Source organism: Populus trichocarpa, chromosome 2, assembly GCF_000002775.5.
Source record: "Populus trichocarpa isolate Nisqually-1 chromosome 2, P.trichocarpa_v4.1, whole genome shotgun sequence".
In the NCBI taxonomy this organism is placed as follows: domain Eukaryota; kingdom Viridiplantae; phylum Streptophyta; class Magnoliopsida; order Malpighiales; family Salicaceae; genus Populus; species Populus trichocarpa.
Window position 1 is genome coordinate 10,070,206 of NC_037286.2, and position 12,117 is coordinate 10,082,322.

General features: G+C 30.7%; 1 long non-coding RNA gene across 2 annotated transcripts; it reads right to left on the minus strand.

Annotated features, from left to right (window-relative positions):
- Window positions 1-6,915: 6,915 nt before the first annotated feature.
- On the minus strand, window positions 6,916-9,105 carry LOC112326463 (uncharacterized). 2 transcript variants are annotated; one of them, XR_008058614.1, is made up of 3 exons: window positions 8,445-9,105; window positions 7,759-7,791; window positions 6,916-7,406 (listed from the first exon to the last, which is right to left on the minus strand). It is a non-coding gene; the product is annotated as an uncharacterized LOC112326463 (long non-coding RNA). The 2 variants fall into 2 exon arrangements; XR_008058615.1 differs by having other exon boundaries at window positions 6,916-7,414.
- Between the last annotated feature and the right edge of the window lie 3,012 nt (window positions 9,106-12,117).

The following is a 12,117-nucleotide window of genomic DNA, read 5'->3' on the forward strand; positions in this document are numbered from 1 at the left end:
AAAATAAAAAACATTCTAAAAAATAAAAACTAATATGATTTTAAAAAATAGCACCAAAAGCAAATGAGAATGGGAAAGGAAAAAGAAAACGGCAGAATGGAAACGTAACGGAAACCTCTACGGGACCCGCGTGTGGGGATGGAGCTACCTGCCGTCGGTGTTGTCCTGTCCAGCATGGGATGCCAAATTTATTTATTTTGCCTCCATGTTCAGAATTATAAACTCTAAAAAAATAGTACCTTTATTTTCCCACCGGATTTTCCCGCCACAATTAGGCAATATCAACCGTCGGATCTCCGATGTCAATGTTTCAGCCATCGAACCATTTCGAGATCGTCGCAGCCGTTGGATAGAAAGTCTACGCTGCTTCAATAGAACAAAAGTCGTCAAGAAAATGTGTTCATACTCCACGTGTAATGATCACCAAATATGAAACATGACTGGACCTTTGCTAAAGATCACGCCACACTGGTATACAAACTAGCTGCAGCATTACATGCCATCCACATGATCATCACATCCGTTGATTGCCAATACTGTGTCCAATAGACAATCTACCCACCATGTCAATATAAAAATATACTATATATTCTTTAATGTAGCGAGTGGACCATGGTAGTTTGGTGCACCGCGGGGCATGGGGTCGCTTTTGGATAAGATTTATAAGTGCTGGAAGAATGAATGCAATTTATCAGACAATACCACTTGTAACTTTATAGCTGTTTTCTAAATTGTGTTTGACTACTCTCCCAGTGCTGATATCAAGCTTGTAGTTTTGCTGATGAAGGATCGTTATCATCTTTATCTACGGTGCCATCAACACTTGTAAGTTTCTATGTGTATATATATATTAGATTGGATGCGAAATAAGTTTCAAGTGGTTAATGAGCTTCTTTTTCACGTTTATTCTTTAGATTTGAATTGAAAATTTGAAACCAGGTCATGAAATTTATTTAATTTATTTTTTGGATTCAAAAGTATTTTTAAAAAAAATTATTTTTTTTTTATTTTTTTCTTTACTTCAAATTAATATGTTTTTGGTATTTTTAGATCATTTTGATGCGCTGATATCAAAAATAATTTTTTTATAATAAAAAATTATTATTTTGATGCATTTATGAGTAAAAAACACTTTAAAAAATAACCGTAATCATATTTCTAAACGAGTGAGCGCGTCGTAAATATGAATAGTTTGGCACAATAAATTGACGAATAATGTTTTCTTGATCTATAAAACAAAATAATTAAATATTTTTTTGTTTTTTAACTTAGCACAATAAAGTTTTTTTAGTAAACTAGAACGGGATAAAAGATTCACTTATGGTAGCTTCTACGTGTTTTTTCCAATCATTTTTTTAAATTTGCTAAAACCAAAAAAAACTCTGTTTTCGAAGAAACAAAGCCAGGGAATCTGAAATTAAAATTCACTTGTGGTAGCTTCTACGTGTTGACAATAATTAGTTAAAAGGACGGTAAATTACGTAAAGGGTATTGGAAAAAAAATTACTGATGATTTTTTTAAAAAAATTAGCATAATAAAATAAAAATATCAGCAAACAGCACAACCAAAAAAATAATAAGATGACACAATTTATATATATCACGAAAATAATGAGATGACAAAGTTTATATATATCACTATTGAAAAATATATTTTTTTTAGCTTGTTGCTACTAAAATTAGCACAGAGAAGATGAGAGAGAAAATTAAAAAAAAAATTAGAGATATATCGAAACTCCAATCATGACATCATTTATATTATGGAAAAGAACTTAATGATACGAATCCAACAACACTAAAAAAGACCATTAACGGTAACTCGAGTGAATCACACTTGTCATCTAAAGGTAGTGTGTGATCACTTATCTTTGACAACAAGTGGGATTTACTCGAATTATGGTTGATGATATTTTTTGATGTTGTTGAATTCATATCATTAAAATCTTTCTAATGGTACCAATGATGTTATAATCAGATATTCAATATGTCTTCAAGCTTTTTTTTTTCTCTATTTTCTTTTTTGTTTATTTAATATTTTTTTTATTGAATATCGTTATTAAAAAGCTATAAAAGTCACATTTCATAATTATACCATGTGTTATTTTATTAATTTTTTCATTTGTGTTATTTCATCAATTTTTTAAAATAAAATATGCTAATGACCAAAAATACCCAGCACCTTGGACTGATAAGTTGTGGCACTGGACAAAAGGTAAAAACCTTAGATAAAAAGGTGTTTAGGACAACTTATACTCCTGTTTTTATAAGTTTTTCAAAATTACTTATAACTTTAAAAAAATATTAATTTAATATTTTTTTAGGTTAATATCAATAAAATATATATATATTTTAATATACTTTAAAATAAAACAATATTTTTAAAAACATGCCACATTCTCTCAAACAACTTAAAGTGTGATAGCTAAAGGAGATACGACACTGGGCTCCACCATTATACTACCATTTTCTTTCACTTCACTCGCCTTCTCGAATCTCTCCCCCTGTGGCGATCCCGTAATTCAGTGAGTATTAGGAATTTCAATTTAATTTCAGCATTTACCGAGAGCCCATTGTCATTTACAACATCCTTCGTTTTCAAGCCTGTTGTTCGGTCACATTGAATGTTACATTAATTTGATGGCATTATTGTCCTGCTAGTGCTAGCTAGCCAGCCAGTGACTGCGATTGAGCCTGCAAGTTTGCTGGGAGGTTTAAAGTGTATTGGTAATGCGGATGGTATTTATATATATATATATATGAATTAATTAAAAATATATCAAAACTATAATTTTCTTCATAATTTTTTTATTTTTAATTTTAACACGCCAAGAATATTAAAAAATATTAAAAACATCAATTTAATATTTTTTTCAAATAAAAAAAAATTTTAAAATCACTTTAACAAATAGATTAAATTGTATTGCCAAACAAAATCTTAAATATATACAAGTGAAATTAAGATAGAATGGATATATTTCCATGGTTACGGCTTTTCATCACATATATTTCTTAATTTAATGAAGTGAATTTATTGTATCAGTATTTCCATTGAAAATGCTAATAAAAAGTTTGCGAGCATGGTGAAATCCATCCTCCAAATACATGTAATTAGCATAAATAACTTGAATGAGGGTTATTGAATGGTCCGCAAATCCATCTAAATATCAAGAATTAGTCTCTTTTAGTTACTTAGTTTTTTTATTATTATTAATATGGGTGTACGGGCTAGTTTATGCTTAACTCGACTAATTTTATAGGCTCTGAAATTAACGATTATATAAGCATCCAGTGACCCTGAGGTTTATAAAACTTGAACTATTAATTTTTAAAGAACAAACTTAAAACCTAACCAGTTAAATTACACCACTTAAAATTAAATACTTAGTTTTCTTGATAGCATAGGAATTAACGTCAGGCAAGCTATTTCCTAAAGGGTGAGTTGAATCCATGTGAGAAGTTTTTTTAAAAAAATACATGAATTACTATATAGTAAATCAATTAATTATTTCAACAATCTAAGTTACAAATCAAGCATGTACAAAGACAATTCCCTCGGTGAAGAGTCTGGGATAGCCTCGTCTCCCATTTCATGGTGTTCTTCGAAGGGGAGAGCGTACAAATATTATTTGCAGTTGTATTTTACCCTCAAGATAGATATAGCTACATACTACTCCTACATCTGTATTTTATGTTTTTTTTTCCCATCGAACACACGTAACAGTGAGAAAAAAAAAAAAAAAAAACGGAGAGCCCTTCACTTCAAGAACATGGTGCATGCTCCCCCGTGAGGGAGCTTGACTTCAACCCAGGCCAATTCGAAGAGGTAGGCATAGACATGTGAAGGAGAATAAATTAAGTCAACAAATACAATCACTTCCGGGTGGGTCCTTTTTTATTTGGGCTACCCTGTTTTTTTCTTTTTTCTTTTTCTATCACAAGGCTGGTGCACACCTGCTTCCCCATGTTTTCATGTTTTCTGTTAGTGTATGTTTGTTTTAATGTTTAAAAAGTATTTTTAATTTTTTTTATAATTTTTAATTTTTTAACATATTGATATTAAAAATAAATTTTTAAAAAATAAAAAATATATTATTTTAATACATTTCCAAGTAAAAATCACATTAAAAAGCAATTGGTGCTGCAATACCAGACATTTAGATGGGGTGTTTAGAATTGTAGTAGTTATTGCTTTTCAAATTGTTTTTTTTTTAAAACATTAAAATAATATTTTTTTACTTTTTAAAAATTATTTTTCACATCAAAATAATATAAAAATATATAAAAAAAAGTTAAAATAAATAAAATTTAATTTAATTTTTTTAAAAGACAAGAATAAATACAAAAGATTTGCTACTGTCAACGTTATGGACTGGGATACTGGGTGGTCCACTGCTTCATATCCTTCAATCATCATTTTATCGCAACAGAGTTCTCCAAATAACAATTTTTTGGTCTATTAATTTGCTCAAAATGGGATCGGTGGGAACTGGACAAGGGTTAAAAAGATGCTAACAGCCACGGATATATTATAGGGATTCAGACTTTGTAACCAGGGAGATCCCCGGATCGCTAGAGTACCGCTTTAATCATATATTATTTCTAAATAAAAACTTATCATAGTCTTAATAAATAAATAAAAATCACGCTCTTTATATTTTTTTTCATAATTGTATAAAAAAAAATTATATAAAAAAATAACAATAACAAAATAGGTATATTATTTTTAAGCATAGTTTAAGAAGATTTTGTACATTAAATTAATTTATAATCATTCTTTAGAGAATGCCTAATTTTACCATAAAAGAGTTATAGTCTTATTTAAAAGCTATGGCATAAGTAGATAATTTTGTAAATATCATTTGAATATTTTTATTTGAAGATTTAAAAAAAAAAAAATACAAAGTAGTTAATTAAAAAGGAAAATAAAAGCTAACGGGGGCAAATCTCCCTTAAAAAAACAGGTCATGTATTGTTGGACCTGATGTTCTAAAAAAAATAGGTGTGCTTGGGCTAGGAAGTCATGCATGCACGCCTGGTTTTTTTAAAAAAAAAACAAAAATAGACAAACAATATATTATTTTTTTTATTTATTTACTTAAATATATAACATGACATTCATTGATTTATTTCTCGATCACCTTTGATGATTAAAAAACCAGATCTGAGTTTTGGGACCCCATGAATTAATTTTCAATGTGTTTTCGCATAAAAAAGTTACTTTAATAACATCCTGAATTCAATAACCTGAAACTCAACCCTAAAACATCATCCAATTATTTTAAAAATAAAAAATCAAATCGAATAAATTTTTTTATAAACTCTGATTTTTTTTATCATGATTGGTGGGTAAAATAACCCCAATCAAACTCTTATTTATAAGAAAAACTTATTGACATTAAAATTAACCTCTTTTTATGGTTGTTATAATCCTTTCTCTCCCATCTTTTTCTTGAAGCAACTTTTTTTTTCTCTTTCAATATAAAAAAACTAAAACATGAAAATAATAAAGATCATGACCAAAACATGAAATTCTAAAACAATAAAGGTTGGATATGCATAAATTGAAACTTTAAGGATCAAATTAATTTTTTTACACCTTATAAACAGTGAGGATAAAAAGGCTATGTTTTTTTATGGTTAATTTTAATCTTTTTTATTTTAATTTTGTTTGGAAATATAACCTAAAATTTATTTCATAACATCGAACTTTAATTTAACATCATAATATTCCCATACCCTTTCTGTATGTGAGAGTATGCAAAGATAAGTGAATCTCAATATATAAAACGATATACGCCAATATCACTTGAGAGGATAAAACAGCAAATAAATAAATTTCAATGACTTGAATAATAATAATAATAATAATAATAATAATAATAAAGATGGCAGGGTTCGTTAACCCATGTTGTTTATGAGTGCTTTGTGAAAGAGGATACACAAATGAACAGTAAAAACTAGATTTGTAGTCCCGTGCTATATCACGCCTCTTATAAAAAAAAAAAAAGTTTTAGCGTGTTTGATGCAAACATATTTAAAGAAATGAAAACAATTCTTGACTCAGGTTATAAATTTAATTTAGTCAAATAAGTTTGTATAATTTAATTAGACGATAAAAAATAAATAATAAAAGTAAATGAATCAAATATAAAAAAAAAAAACAGTTCTCACTAGAATCTGAAAAAAATGCCATCGAAAAGGAGAAGAATGATGGAGCTCGTTTCCTATTCAATCTAACATGAATGAACAAATTAAAAAATAAATTGATTTGAGTAAAAGCATGTTAAATTTATAATCTAGTTTATTAGACCCGAATAAATCAAGAGAAAGCAAATAAAAAAATGATAAAGTTTAATTTTCAATAAATAAAATATAGAATAATGAATTAAAAAAAATTCAATTTTCAATAAATAAAATATAGAATGATGAATTATATATATATAAAAAAGAAACAAGACAAAAATGCTAGCAAACCGGATAATATAACCAGACCTTGTGACCTAAATCAAAATTAAAATTCATTTCTAAAGCAACCTAATGCCGCACTTCTACAGTGACTTTCACTATAGAAAAACCTTTTCTGTTTTACTATTTTTGTCAAGGGGTTATGATAGAAGACCATAGGAGCAGAGAAAGGCCCATCATTCGTGGATTGAAAAGAACTACTCGGAGTGTAGGCCTACCAAAGCATTCGAATTGGTGAGCAAGGCCCGGCCCATAAATTGGTCCACCAGCCCAGCTCCCGGACTAACAGCAAGGGCTGATTCAATTTTGGTAAATTAATATAAAGGCACCACCTCATGGAGGAGGTTCAGTGACAAGGGAAAAACTACTGTTATTAGAGCTTCTCACTGCACCTTAAAGTTCTTGCCTCGATGCCCCATCATTTTTCAGTTCAATGATTCCAGTGCAATGGGAAAGCGGAAAATCACGTAGTTGATAGCAGGTTTTGTTACATTACGAACGTCACAGAAGCTTGCAAGAGGAAAGTGAGCAGCATGCTTGTATCCTTGCATGTAACAGAGTAATCAATGTCAGCTTGCTGCTATTGTCTCCCTCGAATACCACCTATTTGTACCTATCGTCTTTAAAATCCAAGGCTCACCGGTCATCTGAACAGAAAAATAGCAAATCTCCCTATATCAGCTTCTGTGCCCGACCTAGTTATTTCAGGATACACTACTCAAACAAGAATCACTACACCCACTTGCTTATATACAAACTGATCAATGTGCAACTGATATTAGAGGAGGAAGTAGAATGGCATAAAGCACAGATACTTCCTCCTGAGCCTTTTCCTTCCACTTCCTAGCTGCAACTCTGGATAATCAATATCAGCTTCTGTGCCCGACCAAGTCGTGTTTTCGGCCACACTTTCTATAAGTTGCAACTCTGAATCACCGTAGCTGCAAATCTGAAGCAGGATCAATAAAAAAAAAAGAAAAAAAAAGGGAAAAGAGTTGCAGGGGAACAAAAAGTTTATAAGCTTTACATGATATAATTTTGAAAGGTTCCATATAATCAAAATCCAAAACCAAATTCAAAGATTATCAAGATTTTCTGTTGGAAACCCAAGCAAACCGGAAGTTGCCACCAAGCGACTAGTGAAACTTTTGATTTTCAGGACACATAGCAGCAGAAGCTGTATCCGTTTTACTTCATTTTTTTAATAAATCAAACAAATGGTTAGCCAGATTTACAACAGAGAAAGATCAACCAAACAGAACCAGAAATAATAATAATAATAAAAAGAATTACCTGGTATGCTTGCAAGAGCATCCAGCATTGAATCTGTATCACAAAATCAAAACCCCATTATCAAGTTCAAGGAAAACGAAGTTCTTAACAGACAATCAAAACCTTTTTTTCTCTGTTCTCAGTGTCCAAGAAAACGGTGTAAAACAAAAGATCATCCAGAGCATAATATGTTATCTCCACTCTATCCATTCTCTTTGTTAACATGAGACGGGGCCCTGTTGCTTTTGAATTAAGAAACGCCACAACAAAATTTGTTTTCATTTCTTTTCTCTCTTCCACTTCTCAATTCTCTTCCCTTTTTCTCTATCTCCTCACTATCACTTCCCCCTCTCTCTTATAATGTCATCAAAGAATATTCTCCATTGCAGTAAGAACTTCGTAAAAACAACTACTGTTATGCTTAGAATGATCCTGTTAGACAATTGACATTTTAACTCTAGTATTTCAGTTTGTCTAATTGTTATTCAATCAAGTATTGTCTATTTTCTTTTCTTTCATTTCTGTTTTGATTTGGTCAAAATAAATCCCTTGTTTTTATGAAGTTGTTGCTGAGTTAGTGGCAGCACATTGTCCACTACAGAGTTGGTGGCAGCATATTGTCCACTACAGAGTTAGTGGCAGATAACTAGGAAAGTTTGTTAAGTTTTCTCATGTATTTAAAGACATGAAGTTAAGGAAATACTTACTGAGACATTTTATCAAACACCTTGTGTGTAGTTCGTGTTCTTCAATACTCAGCATTGTTGTTCTTGATTGTGCATCCCTTCACCTGCACAAAACACAACAACATAATTCTTAACAGATCCCGAGTCATAGCTATTTTGGTATCGTACGAGCATTTAGTTGTTTTTTTAAAATATTTTTGTTCTGAATTTATATTTTATATCAGTAAAATATCTGAAAATAATAAAAAAATTAATTTGAAATAAATAATAAATAATTTTTTAAAAAAACTTTTTTAAAATACGAAAATAAACGAGTATTGTATTGTCACATCATTTACATTAGAGGTATTTTTAAAACCCAAATAGAACCCAAATTTTTTTAGTAAAGCATAGAGAAAAAGGAGAGCGCAGATGGGAAGGCCTCTAGTGAAGAGGCAAAGCGCGGGGGAATTACGTCTTCAAAAAGGGAATTATTCTTGCTTTGCTATACTTGGTTTTAAGGGCTTCACGCATTTTTAGAATTAATGTCGATGAATGACACAACTTTAGGCAAAATTCACACTCTTTAAGAGGGGTTTGAAGGAGCTGAAAAAGCAAGAATAGGAACAAAACAATCTACTCAATCAAGGCTTGAAGAACCACTGGAAGAAGGCTATATCATCTGCTTATTTCCTCTACCTATTCTTTTGTCGGGGCTTTGAGTATATATTAAGGAATAGTAGCAAATCTTTCTATATGAGAGATTATTATCCATGAATATTTATATTTCCCCTTAATTCATATATGTATGTAAGCTTACCCTTATGCTTGCAGATATAACTGAGCTGAACCTACCGAAAACATGCTGCCTATCCTTCCCCAATGGAAAGGATGACTTGATGAGCTTTGAGGCCACCATTAAGCCTGGCGAAGGAGATACAGCAAGTAATTTGGAAAACCCTTACAGGCTTACACTTGTCTTCAAAATCTATTGCACATTTTTTTTCCCGCTAGCCAAAATCTTTTGGAATAGCTGTTTCTTGATGCTCAGAAAACTCTCTTTTTACCTTATCATAGGGGTGGCAAATATTTCAGGTTTCGCCTCTCTATCCTCGCGATGGACCAAAGGTCAAATGTATGACAAGGGTACATATGCAATGTTTCGTTCTACAGTCAATCTCTCTCCTGTTATGCTATCTGCAGGTCTGCCATCCTAATATTGATCTGGAAGGCAATGTGTGCCTTAACATTCTTGGAGAAGACTGGAAACCTATCCTTCTTTTATATATGATTTTAACTCCGCATTTATCCTCCCTTTTCATTCCTTCTTCACTTTCATTGTTCCATGTCAGGTCTTAAAGCCCACCCTCGCTGCTTGCATGGTTGAAATTTCCGAACACCCTATTGATCCACAATCTTGGACGCGCGTACACGATCTATAATCTTCCCAGATGAAGAGGGTCCTGAGCCTCGCTAAGTCGCAGCCACCCCTTCCAATCTAGGATCAAGAGTATTCCAAAGACTCTCTGATCTAATTAAAATGCCAATTCTGTTAAAATACATGGAAAAAGTAGTAAAACATTAATTTGGGAAAGCTTATAGTGTTTTGCCGTTTATATAAATAGGGAAACACCTCACCTGTTCCCCCCCCCCCCCTCATTTACTATCAAATTGTATAATAAATTGTTAATGTGTAAATGTTTCAGTTTAGTAGTAAAGCTTTGTTGGTTTCTAGAGACCAAATCATCCACATGTAAAGGCAAGTAAATTCTATCGTTATTATTGAGAAATTAAATTAAAAATTTTTTAAAAATAAAACTATTAGATCCTATTGAGTCATGGTGAGAAATTTCAAGTGATCTAAAAAGTCATCCTCTAAATATTTAAATTTTTTTGTCAAAACATCATTATTTTGATATTTTTTAAAATAAAATTAAGTTTTTTCTAGGTTAATCATGTCGTGCTTTAATTTACATAGTTAACCATACATATAAAAAAAATTCAATTCTTACTCGATTTAATTTTAAACTCAAGTAAAAAAAGAGCCGAATCCAATAAGAATGGGTCTTTGGTTTAATATTATTTTTAAAACATTAACAGTCCTTATAAATATTTTTTTTTTCTTGCAATCAAAATTAATTTTTGATCTAACCCGTGATATAGATATAGCGCGGGTAAACTAACTATGAATTTAATAGTAATTCTTTTTTTCTTCCTTCAATTTTTTCTTTCCAGATCATCTTATTTTTTCCCTCTAATTTCATTAAAGTTTTTTTTTACGTTAGAAAATAAGTTAACAACGCTTGCGCATATTCTTATGTTTAAAACAATTTCGGCTAGACCTATAGCACAGCATAATCTATAAAATTCTATTTAAGTTTTTCTTTCCCGTCATTATTAAAAATATATATTTTTATTTTAAATCAAAATTTTAAAATTATTTTTCACAAGTAATAAATGATAAAATCAAAATATGTTTAACAAAAATTAAATAAAAATAGGAGATTAGAATAAATTAAAATTAATAAGTTAAAAAAAATCATTGAAGCAAAATTGAACTCAATTCTGAACAAATTTATTGATGTAAATTAAAATTCAATTCTAATAAAATATAACAGAATCTAAAAATAAATATACTAGTTCATCGAGTAAAATCGTTGTGACCAGAGGCATAGCAAGAAAAAAAAAATAAAAGGGTTAAATTAAAAAAAATATTTTAAAAAAATTAAATATTTTACAAACAAAAAAGCTGGAAAAAATTTCCTTGCAGGAATTCAGGCACCTGCCAGCCTCCCTGCCTCCGCCACTGGTTGCGACTAAAAATCTGATGATCTAAGTGAAAGAGAGGGAAAGAGAGGGAGTTTTAATAAAATGAGAAATTATGAAAGTAAACAAATCAGATCGAGAGGGTTTATCAATAAAGTTGATTGGGCCCTCCCTGGTCTTATGGCAAGAAGAAAGAGACACGTTCTCAAATGATGGGTCCCACCCTCAACGGCTTGGACCCCATGTTTGAATTATTAGATCATTACAAGACAGGTACACACACGCGGCAAGCCCCCCGGCCACCCTCACCGTCACCCCTCCTTTTATTTATTTATTATTTAGAAAAAGAAAGAGAGAAAATTCCATCACAGGTCACAGATACATGGTCTGCTCACACAAACAAACAACAATAATAAAAGCAAGGTGGCTTGAACTCATCCCTTCCTTTAATGACTCCTAATTATTATTCAAAAAACTATCTCTTGGGGATACTACTGTGCCCTAAAATGCACACTACTATTCATTTCAATTTCAATAGTATAATTATTGGTTTGCTTTTTGATCATTTTATATCTTGTTTTATTTTTTCAGGGGTGAGGTCAACTTTTCACTATGATATAAATGTTTTTTAAAAATTATACGAGATTATTTTGGCAATTATGTTTTTTAATTCACAGTAAAATTATTAACGCAACCCTTCAATAAAATAATCATATGCGCTCTGTATAAGAGCGTTTTTGTATTTTTATATTTGATAGAATAATATAATTACTACATTACCCTTACCAGTTGAATTTTTTAGCCTTGATTTTAGGGGCTTGATTGTAATGGTTTGTTTGTTATTATTCTTAAGTTCTAAAGGTATTTTTGATTTTGTACAAATTAAAAAAAAAAAAACAAAAAAGCTGCTGACGCGTGTCTCGCACGTGTTAGTTGCTCCGCCGCCTTC